The following is a 12,402-nucleotide window of genomic DNA, read 5'->3' on the forward strand; positions in this document are numbered from 1 at the left end:
GGAGACAGGTCCTTGGAGAGGGACATCATGCTTGGTAGGGTGGAGGGACAGTGCAGGAGGGGAAGACCCTCTATGAGGTGGATTGATTCAGTGAATGGGGTAATTGGGATGGATGGGTGTGTCAGAGGCAATGCGACTGGCACAGGAAAGAGCAGGTTTTAGGACTATTGTACATAGGGTTGCTATGAGTGGCAAACGACTCGATGACACATAACAACAACTAAAAGCAGTGCAGGACAAACAAAAGAGCCACATACAAAGGGGAAACAATTAGATTAGGTTCTGATTTCTTAGTAGAAACCATGTGAGCTAGAAGACAATGGGATGGCATATACAAAAAGTTGAAAAGAAAACAATTCCCAGCCAAGGAGCCCAGCAAAGCTCTCCATCAAATATGAAGGAGAAAGTGGATTCTTTGTAGAAAAAAAAAAATGAATTTAAGGAATGTGTGAACTCTAGACTTCACACCAAAAACCACCATAAAAGATAAGGAAGGGGATTATATATTGATTAAAGGCACAAGAGATAAAAAATACATAATCTTGATCAGCATTTATGCAACAAATGATAGACCTTCAAAATACAGAACAACAGTTAACAGAGTTAAAGAAACAGACAACACCACAATAATGGTAGGAGACTTCAACACACCACTATTGCCAAAGGATAGGTCAACTCAAAAGAAACTTAACAATGACACAGAAGGGATAAACTATACAATCAGCTAATTTGACCTGTGGATATATTCAGGGTACTGCACCCAACTAAAACTCAATTCACTTTCTTCTCAAGTGCACATGGTACATTGTCCAGAATCAGTCACATATCAGGACACAAAGCAAGCCTCACCAAGTTAAAAAAAAAAAAACACAACAAAAAAACACACAAAAAACAAAAAAACCAAACAACAAAGCAGGCCAACACTGAAATAATATAAAGTACCTTCTCAGATCATAATGCCATAAAACTAGAAATTAACCACAGGAAGGTAAATTTACAAAACCACCCATGTGGAAACTCTCTACATGACTGGGTTATAAAAGAGAGTTTACAGAATCTTATGGGTCCTTCACAAGAAAAAGACTGTTAATACAATTACAAAATGAGCAAAAGACAAGGAAAGACTTTTCACAGAGGAAGATACTCGGATGGCCATCAGACACATGAAAAATGCTCCAAATCACTGGCAATAAGAGAGATGCAAATCAAAACTTCAATAAGATATCATCTCACTCTAGTAGCAATGTCAAAGTTTAGCAGAGCAGCAAGTAATAAATATTGGAGAGGCTGTGGCAAGATAGGAACTCATACATTGTTGGTGGGATTGTAAAATGGTACAACCACTCTGGAAGGCAGTTTGGTGTTTCCTCAAAAAGCTGAACATAGAAATTCCATATGACCCAGCTATTCCACTGATTGGAATATACCAAGAAAATAAGAACTGAGGCACAAACAGAGACCTGTATACCAGTGTTCAGAACAGCATTATTCCCCATCACAAGAACATGGAAACAGTCCAAATATCCAACCACAATTGAATGGATTGAGAAATTATGGTATATTCACAAAATGGAATACTATGCAGCACTCAGCAGCAATCATTTTGGAAAGCACTACCTAACTTGGGAGGGACTGGAGAGCATTATGCTAAGTGAACGAACTCATTTCCTTAAGGACTAATATTGGATAAGACCATTATTATAGAATATATACGAGGATCCAGGGAGAGGAAGGTGGGATCAGAGGGTGAGGATGGGCAGGGTGGGGTGGGGTGAAGGGTAGTTAATCATAGGGTCATACAATTTGAAGGGTGGAGAGAGGAGTGGGTAAAGGGTAAAGGAAATGGGAAACATCCAGTGTGAAAAACAATTTATAACAACTTTCAAAGTAAAAAAAAAAAGAACTTTAAAAGTAAACCAGTACAACATAAAAAAAAATTATTTTTTTAAAAAAAGAGTTGACTATAGTGAGCTGGTGTTTTTTAGTGAGATATATATATATTTTATTTCTGGCAATCTAGCAAAGAAAGAATTTCATGTACTTTTTCACCTACAGATAGTCCATAGATTATGAAAGTGATCATTCCTTAAGCTTGTCTGTAAGTCAAATTTTGAGTAAGTTGGCACAAGTTACAAGTTGGCATATAGTTCTTATTCAGTCTTATTTACTGCACGAAAGGTCTCAAGACTGCCTCAAAAATTTAAAAGCTGAGCATACATTAAGTGAAGGTGATTGTTATAAAGGATGTGTTTTAAGTAAGGCTTGGTTCAATCATTTCAAAGGGAAGACAAATTCATATAACACAAGAAAAAGTAAGACTTTTCCATGGACATTTCTAACCCTAAGACTACCCATATTTTATAAATTTACCTTATCTCCAGCAGTTTTTAGTTTTAATAAGTTTAACTATACAACATTACAATATTTATGGGTCAAAGGTACTATCAGTTTCACAATTCTGCCTAATCATGTTATGAACAGGAAGTGACCTTTAGGGAAATGGCCAGTTTGTCTGTGTTTCTATTTTTTCTCTTCTTTCCTTTCACAGGAAAAATTTAAGAATATTGATTTAAGAATATTTTAAAGAATTTAAGAATATTTTCCATGACCATTTCCAGTTTAATATTTCATTTTTACGATATTTTCCTGCCCCCTTCCCTGCCTCATCCCATATTGTTGTTGTTGTTATGTGCCGTCGAGTTGCCTGTGAATCACAGCAACCCTATGTACAACAGTCCTGAAATCTATTCTATCCTGTGCCAACTGTACTGTCTTGAACACACTTACCCTCACTACCCCTATCACTGTATCAATCTTCTTCTCTTTCTCTGTCTCTCCATCCCATAAGTCGCTATTGTTGTTGCTGATTGCTGTCCATAATGTTTGTTGTTATGTGCCGTTGAGTCGCTTGCGACTCATAGCGACCCTATGTACAACAGCCCTAAACCCTGCTCTATTCTATGCCAATCGCACTGCCTCTGACACACCCACCCAATTACCCCAGTCACTGAATCAATCCACCTCATAAGAGGGTCTTCCCCTCTTGCACCGTGCCTCCACCCTCCCAAGCATGGTGTCCCTCTTCAAGGACCTCTCCCTCCTTACAACATGTCCAAAGTATGTCAGACGAAGCCCCAGAATCCTTGTCTCCCAGGAGCAGCCCGGTTTAACCCTCTCCAGGATGAATCTGTTTGTTTTCCTAGCAGCCCATGGTACATTCAATACTCTTCTCCAACACCACAGCTCAGAGGCATCGATTCTCTTTCTATCCTCCCTAGTCATTGTCCAACTCTCTGATGCATAACAAGTGATTGTGAAGACCATGGCCTGTATCAGACGCACCTTAGTCTCTAGAGAGACACCATTGCTCTTCAGCACTTTGGAGAGGTCCCTAACAGCAGACTTTCCCATTGTACTACATTTTTTTATTTCCTGGCTACTGGTGCCAAGAGCAGACTAAAGTTGTTAACAATCTCAATCTCTTCACCCTCCATCCTGATGCTGCCAATTGGTCCAGTGGTGAGAATCTTTGTCTTCTTGACATTGAGCCTCCATCCATACTGAAGGCTGCAGTCCTTGACCCTCAGCGGCAAGCGCTTCAGGTCCTCCTCAGTTTCAGCAAGCAGGGTTGTGTCATCTGCATAACGCAGATTGTTAACAGATCTTCCACCAATCCTGACGCCACACTTCTCCTCATAGAGCCCAGCCTCTCGGATAATCTGTTCTGCATTCAGGTTGAAAAGGTATAGAGACAGGACACATGCCTGGCATACACCTTTCCCAATTTTGAACCATGCAGTGTTACCCTGCTCTGTTCTGATGACAGCCTCTTGGTCCAAGTATAGGTTTCGCATTCGCACGATCAAGTGTTCTGGGATTCGCATTCTTCTCAGAGTCAGCCGCAGTTTGTTATGATCCACACAGTCAAACGCCTTTGCATAAATCCATAATAGCATAACAATTATTTCACTTTCATCTTTTAAATAGTTTACAAGTGAGGTTCTGGTTGTTACAGAAATGCCATCAAGTCGTGGCATTTCCAAGGCTATGAAAAGTGCTCTCCCCACTACCCCTTCAGAAATGCAGACATTTAAAAAAGTCTTTTCTAAACTAAGATAACTTAAAAGGAGCGTCCATCTTCCTTCCAGAAGCTCTGATTGCTCTTCTTTTGTTCTTTATGTAGTGCCATCTGGTGGTCTACACACAAACCATGCCTCAGACTCCGGCTTCTGTTTCTTAAACTTGGTCAATGAGAGAAATTACAGCAGAACTAAGGTTCCAGATTCACTTCTCCCCATGTCTGAAAGTCACATACCAACACCTACACACCCCAGAAAGTGGTCTGATCCTACTATGCATTCCAGATTTTAGTAGAAACCCTTTGCCTTAGAAAACCTCCAGTGATACTGCTTTGCCACCAAGGAAAGCCACTGCTTTGCTCTGTCAGATTCATAGATTGTTCCTAACACAGGAGTTTGAATCAGGAAGGTGTATGATCAGCCCCCATTACTGAACAATAAGAATCCCTCCATAAAGGGAGCTCTGGTGGACTAGTGACAAGAAGCTGCACTGCAACTCCGAAGGCACACAGTTCAAATCCACCAGATGCTCTGCTGGAGAAGGAGGGGCAATCTCCTCCTGTACCAGTCAGATCCAATTTGACAGTACACACACTAAAAATAATAAAATAAAATTAAAAAAAGAATCCCTCCATAACCCTTCATTCATATACAGTGCTCACCAGTCTAGTTGTCAAAAGCACCTTCATTATTTTCCACAGTGTGGACTGAGTTGAAGTCTGTAGGAAATATTCCTGTTAGGCTTGAAAATAATGACATAATTCGTGATTTATTTTCTACCATGAATTCCCCCTCACACACTGTACATCAAGAGAATCAAAAGTGATATAAGGCAAATGCTTAGGAGCTCCTCTGTGCAATTCATCATTTCTCCTTTAGGCAGCTACAAACACTGTGGTCTTTGTGGATGACTGGCCTCTGCTCTCCTCCTCCTGCGTCTCCCTTCTTTTCCCTCCTCTCTTCTGTCCCCAACACTGACATCTTGCCAGTGACTCATGACAGGCAGCGCAGACTCAGCCGGTAGATCTAGTACATTAGCCAATAGCAACGCAGGACAACAGGGTTAACTTACAGCAATTAAGAAAATTGGATCAGACTGTCGTTAGCTTTTTTTTGTCAGGGAGATTCAGTGGAGAAATACAACTTGAGTATGACCTTGGATGTGCAGAACGAATATGAAATTAGTAAAATTAATTGACTGAGAAATACATTCCTCAACTGTAATGAGCTGATTATTTACATTAAATAACCAGCCAAAAAAACCCCAAACTCAAACAAAACTTAACAACAAAAAAATTTTAATTAGGTCTACGATGACCTTGGGCTTATATTCTTTCACAATGGTAAAATGAGAGACAGTAAGAATTTCATATAGCCTCAATACAGGTTAGTTTCTAATCCTTTCCCAGCTTAAGTTCCATTCTAATAGGAGAGACAAGGCTGACAGACTCCATAATATTCCACCCACAGAAAGCACCTATCATGTACTTATTGAATAAATGCATATTAATCATTAGTGGAGGCTCTGAGCGTGTGCAGTGGTTGTGAAGTTGGAAGGACATGCATTTAGGAGTCAGGTGATGAATATTCAAGCCCGGCTCTACCATGTATGAATTACTTGACACTGGACAACTGACTAGCTCTGTTAGCTTCCCTTTTCTGACCTCTCGTAGGTTGTTGGGAAGATCAGTGAACAAATATGTGAAAGCTCATTGTAAAGGGCAACATAAGTGTTGTTGAGCATGAATTTGAGTAGTTTTAAAATAAATATTAGGCATACCATTATCCAAATATCTACAAAGACATCGCTTTCTCCCATAAGGCAAGAAAGGGTTTTGGCAAGTTGTAGAATAATTTTGCATTTTTAAGTACAAAAGGAAGATTGCACAAACCTGTGAGGAAGCACCTGGAATATTCCAACCCTCGCCCAGATTTTGTGGCATTCTGGCAATGGGAAAGTTAATCCCTTATTATTTCACTTAGGGAGAGGCTTAAGATGTGCTACATGTGCTGGCGGTAAACGTGTGCAAGGCCAGGAGGGGAGAGAAGGTGGACCACGGACTCACGTAGCAGTTCCCCAAAACAAGCCAAGAGCGGGATCCCGGAATGCTTGTGAAAGGTCTTCAGCTAGGCTTTTATATCAAGGTTAAGTAGTATTTCTCAGGGTTGTTAGTTTTCTAAACACCAAAATATGGAGTCAAAATAGGGTATCTCAAAACTAGTTCTCTGAAGATTGTGCGCTCTGATGCCATGAAAACAGGGGTTTTTGTTGACTTGACAAGAAAATGGATTTGACTTGACAAGAAAATGGATTTGATTTTATGTTTATCCTAATTAGGATACAAAGGGCCAACGTGATATTAATTTTACAATTTCCTAATTTATTACATTCATTAATTTTAAAATAGGAATTTAAAATTTTATCATGGGTGAATCTTTTTAAAATGGATATTCTTTAGGATTTAAATATCATCATTTTAATTGTGAGAAGTCATGTGTTTGGCTTGCTTTTAGAGGGAGACATTCTGTTTGATAATGGCAGTGATGGTCAGGAGTAGCCAAATGATGCTTCTGGACTTCTGACTTCTGTGTGCACCGGACATGGGACCAGCGATGTGCTGCAGTCAGCTCGCAGTGGCTAGAAAGAGGGGATTGCTGGCATCTCTCCCCAACTCTATTATCACTGCCATCGTGTCGGAGGTGATGCCTAGCAGACTGTCCATTGGATTTCTGAGGCTGTAAATCACATCAGAAGAGACCACTCATCTTTCTCCTTTGGTGGATTTGATCCTTGAGAAGTGCAGTTTGTGGATTCGCAGCACAACACCCTACAGACTATGCCACTGTTGTTAAATGTCGAGTTGAGTATGACTCAAAGCAACCCTATAAACAACAGATCTGAACCCTGTCTTGTCCTGCACTATCCTTATCATCCCTGACATGTTTGAGCCCACTGCTGCAAACACTGCATCAATCCATCTCATTAAGGATCTCTCTCCTTTGCTGACCCTCCACCTTTCCAGGCATGAGGTCTCTAAGGAATAGCTTCTCTTAACAACATGTCCTAAGTATGTAAGATGAAGTTTCACCATCCTTGCCTTCAAGAAGCACGCTGGTTGCACTTTTTCCAGGACACATCTGTTTGTTCTTTTGGTAGTTCATGGGATATTCATCACTCTTCTCGAACACCGCAACTCAAATGCATTGTTCCTCTCCTGTTATTCATTGTTCAGCTCCCGGATGTATAACAGGTGATTAGAAAATTGTAGCTTGAATCAAACACATCTTAGTCTTTAAAGTGACATTACTGCTCTTTAGGACTTTGGAAAGAACCCTGGCAGGAGACTTTCCCCATGCCATATACACCTCCTGATCTCCTAACTGCTGGTACCAGGGGTGTTGATTATGGATCCAAAAAAGATGAAATAGTTGACAATTTCAATCATTCCTCCATCTCTCATGATGTTGTCTAATGGTTTGGTGGTAAGGAGTTTGGTTTTCTTGATGTTGAAATGTAATGCACATTAAAGACTGCACTCTTTTATCCTTTGCAGCAAATGCCTCAGGTCGTCAGACTGAGTCATTGCAGGTTGTTGATGACTCTTCCTCCAATCCTGATGCCACACTCTTCTTCATAAAGTCCAGCTTCCCTAATGATTTCCCAGCATACAGACTGAATAGCTGTGGAGAAAGGATACAGCCCTGACGCACATCTTTCCCAAATTTAAACCACTCAGTGCTCCCTTGTTCTGTTTCTAGAGCTACCTAATTCAATGTTTAGTGAGTAGATCATAGTACCTTAAAAATGGCCATGATGAAAGCATTTTCATAGAATGTAAGTTGTCAAATGCTACTAGTCAGGTACTCTTGCTTGGAAACCCATTTTATACATTTCTTACCACACCACTTGTTGTTATGTACCATCAAGTTGGAACCAACCCATAGCTGGTCCTCCAGCAGGTTTTCTGAGGCAGTAAATCACACAGGAGGAGACTGCTCATCTTTCTCCTGTGTAGCAGCTGGTGGATTCGAACTATTGCCAACTCCTTACCACTAAGCCACCAGGACTCTAGCTGTGGCCACTACATAGAACTAAAATTTTCTGAATATGTGATTCCTACTGCTGTTGAGTCTATGATTCTAAAGACACAGGAGGGTGGAATTCTTTATAGGCTGAATACAGTCTACATTCGAATCTAAAATGTAACTGTTATCTTCCTGGATCTGTACCAGTAGAAGCAATCTAATCCCAGACAGGCATCCAAGTTCTCAGGATTCTGTTGTTGTTGATTGCCTTTGAGTCAAGCAAGGCCTGAAGCCCCTCTGCAACTATCAATATTTATCAAAGTTCATAGAGTTTCTGGAGGCATGTTGTTTAGGAAGTGGATGCTACTCCTGCTTCCAAAACCTGTTATAGTATGTTATTGTTGTTATGTGCCATTGGGTCACCTGTGATGTATAGTGACCCTATGTACAGCAGCTCAGAAGCCTTTCCCTGTCCTAAACCAGTCTTACTAATGCCAACACATCAACCCCATTGCCCCAGTTATTGTATCAATCTATCTCATCCGGGGTCTTCCTCTCCTGCGCTGTCCATCCACATTTCTGAACATGATGTCCTTATCCAAGGACCAGTCTCTCCTGGCCATGTGCCCAAAGTAAGTGAGGCAGAGCTTCATAAGCCTAGCCTCCAAGGATTCAAGTAGAATATACCTGGCATTGGTCTAGTTCCCAGGGGTTTTCAGTGTCTCTAAGACAGCTTAGCTGCACCTAAAAATGGCCTTTTTAACTATGAAAGTGACCCCATTTTTTCACCTTTTCATCTCCAGCATAGTAGATCATATGGTTGTCCCATGCCAATCATCTCATTTCAGAAATACCTAATATGCCAATATTTATGTGTTCCATTTCTTTCTAATCAATGTCCAGTTTTACTACATTCATGCTTCTCACATTCCAAATAACAATCATTAGTTTCTGCTTACAACTGTTCCTCCTTTGCACTTCCAAATCTGAGGGCTCAGCCTAAGTTGCAATATCTGTTATTCTATGCTATGTGTGCTCTTGTGTACCTAGGGAATTTATTTGAAGGCCTGTTATATTTCCTAAATGGATGGCCAATCCTTCTTTCCAGTCCATCTTAATTTGGACGCTTAGGTTTGGGACAGTATATGATGGACAAGCATTTTAGTGAAAGGTGCAAAAGACACTCCCCCTTACAGAGATAACCATACAATCAGTGCCCTCCCCCTGAATATGTGAAATTAATATGGAAAATATGGACTTGGTGACAGAAATGAGGCTGAGGATAGAATGATAGAGTGATAGAATTCTGCACAATGAATGATATATTCATTGCAAATACCTTTTAAAAGAAACATAAACACAGGCTATACACATGAATTTCACCTGATGATATGCACAGGAATCAGACTGATTAAATCTATGGAAGGAATCATTGGAGAAATTCAGTACCAGAAGTGAAAACTAGGCCAGGTGCTGATTGTGGAACAAACCATCAACTACACATATGCAAGTTCAAATTTAACTAAAGAAGGTAAAATCAAATCCACAGGAGTCAAAATTTGACCTTGAGGCTATCCCTTCTTAATCTAAAAATCATCTCAGGAATAGGTTTGAGACCCTGAACACTAATGAATGAATACCAGATGAGCTGTGGGAGGATATCACATGTGTCATCCATGAAGAATGCAAAAATCATTACGAAGATGAAGATGAAGACAAAGACGACAATGACAACGATGAAGAAGAGACAAAAATGGATGTCAGAAGAGACTGAATATTGCACTAGAGCACCAAGAAGCCAAAGCAAAGGGAAGAAATCAAGAAGTTAAGGAGCTGAATAGAAGATTTCAAAGGGCGGCATGTGAAGACAAAGCAATGTATTATAATGAAATGTGCAAAGTACAGGAGTCCGAAAATCAAAAGAGCCATATGCACTCAGCATTCCTCAAACTGAAAGAACTAAAGAACAAACTCAAGCCTTGAGCTGCAATACTTAAGGATGCTATGGGTAGAATATTGAATGATCTAGGTAGTATTAAAAGATGATGGAAAGCGTATACAGAGTCACTATACCAAAATGAATTTGCTGACACAGAAGAATTTCATAAAACAACATATGATCAAGAGACAATGGTGATGAAGGAGGAAGTTCAGACTACTCTGAAGGACTTGGCAAAAAAATAAAGCCCCAGGTATTGATGGAATATGAATTAACATATTTCAATAAACTTATGCTGTCCTAGACATGCTTACTAGATTGTGTCAAGAAATCTGGAGGACAACTACCTGGCCAACTGCCTGGAAGAGATCCATATTTTTCATCATTGCAAAAAAAAAGGTGACCTGACAGAGTGGAAATTTTTGTAGAATATCACCCATAACACACACAAGTAAAATGTTGCTGAAGATTATCCAGAAACGACTGGAACAGTACATTGACAGAGAACTACCAGAAATATAAGCTGGGTTTAGAAGAGGTTGTGGCGTTAAGAGACATTATCACCAATGTCAGATGGATCTTGGCAGAAAGCAGAGTACCGGATGGATATCTATCTGTTTTTGATTGACTATGCAAAGGCATTTGTCCGTATGGATCACAACAAATGGTGGTTAACCTTAATAAGAATGCATCCTAGAACACCTGATTGTGCTTATGTGAAATCTATATACATGGACCACGAAGCAGTCCTCAGAGCAGGGAAACATTGCATGGTTCAGAATCAGGGAGTGTGTCAGGGATGCGTCCTGTCTCCACACCTTTTCAATTTATATACAAAACAGATCATTCAGGAGATATGACGTTATGAGGAGGAATGTGACATCAGGATTGGAGGAAGAAGACTTATCACCAATCTACTTTATGCAGATGAAACAGCCTTGCTTGCTGAAACTGAGGAGGACCTGAAGCACTTGCTGCAGAAGTCAGGGAATGTAATCTTCAATATGGATTGAAGGTTAACATCAAGAAGACAAAGATTCTTGCAACTGGGACAACTGGTAGCACCATGAAGGATGGAAAAGATATTGCAGTTGTTAACAGTTACAGCTTGCTCTGCTCCACAATCAACACTTTTGGCACCATCAGGATATCAAAAGATAAATTGCATTAGATAAATCTGCTGTCAGGGACTTTTCCAGAGAACTGAGAAGCAACAATGTCAGTCTAGAAACTAAGATGCACCTGATCCAGTCCATGGTGTTCACAATTAGTTGCAATGCATCAGAGAGCTGGATAATGACTAAGGAGGACAGAAGAAGAAATGATGCCTGTGAGTTGTGTTTCCAGAGAAGAGTCTTGAACATACAATGGACCTCCAAGAAAGCAAATAGATCTGTCTTGGAGGGGTGAAACCAAGTTTCTCTTGGGAAACTAGGATTTTTTAAGCACCATCTCACATACTTTGGGTATGTAGCCAGGAGGGACCAATCCTTGGAGAAGGACATCATGCTCAGAAGGGTGGAGGGCAGGAGAAGAATAAACTGGATGAGAAGTATTGATACAGTAACTAGGGCAATAGGGTAGGTGTATCAGAGTCAGTGAAACTGGCTCAGGATAGAGCAGAATTCAGAACTATTGTACATAGAGTCGCTATGAGTTGCAGGTGACTTGACAGCACGACACATACAACAAGACAGCTTAAATCTTCTAGAAGTCAAAGGCTATTTCAGAAAAAAATAGAGAGTTTTATAAAAAGATCCCACTGATAACAAGTGTTTATTTTGCAATTTTCTTTAAAAGGCTGTTCCTGAAACTGTGTTCAGATTAGAGATGGCAGAGAAAACGGAACTGAATTAAAAATTGTGCCAAATGACAACATGAGACTCTTTTGTTCTCCAAAGGAAACAGGAAGGATCTTTTGTGAAAAACAAAGTACCCAAACTTTGTCAATAAAACAGTATAAAGTTTTAAAAAAGTCAGAATATTTCCATTTTAACCAGTTGGATCATGTAATGATATTGATACATACACTTTATTTTGAGGTGATGATATTTGTGCTTTTTCTTTTGTGCTCTTTATTTCCAGGACTTGCTCAATTGTGTAACTCATCATGTATCTTCCTATAAGACCACCCAAGTAATAGACAATCAATGTTATTGGGGCTAATAGATTTTAAAAGACTTTCATAAAATAAGATTCGCACAGTGTCCTGTTTCAATTAACAATATCCTTCCTCTTTCTTTGCCTAAATCCCTCAAACTGAAGCTTATGTCCATTTCCTATTGTTTTGAACTCAGGGGAGATAGAGAACAGCTGGTCACCATCTTTGAAATACTGGCTCTTCTTCATATTTGGAGG

This window comes from Elephantulus edwardii, unplaced genomic scaffold, assembly GCF_000299155.1.
Source record: "Elephantulus edwardii isolate Elephantulus edwardi_28Jun2011 unplaced genomic scaffold, EleEdw1.0 scaffold00242, whole genome shotgun sequence".
Classification (NCBI taxonomy): Eukaryota; Metazoa; Chordata; class Mammalia; order Macroscelidea; family Macroscelididae; genus Elephantulus; species Elephantulus edwardii.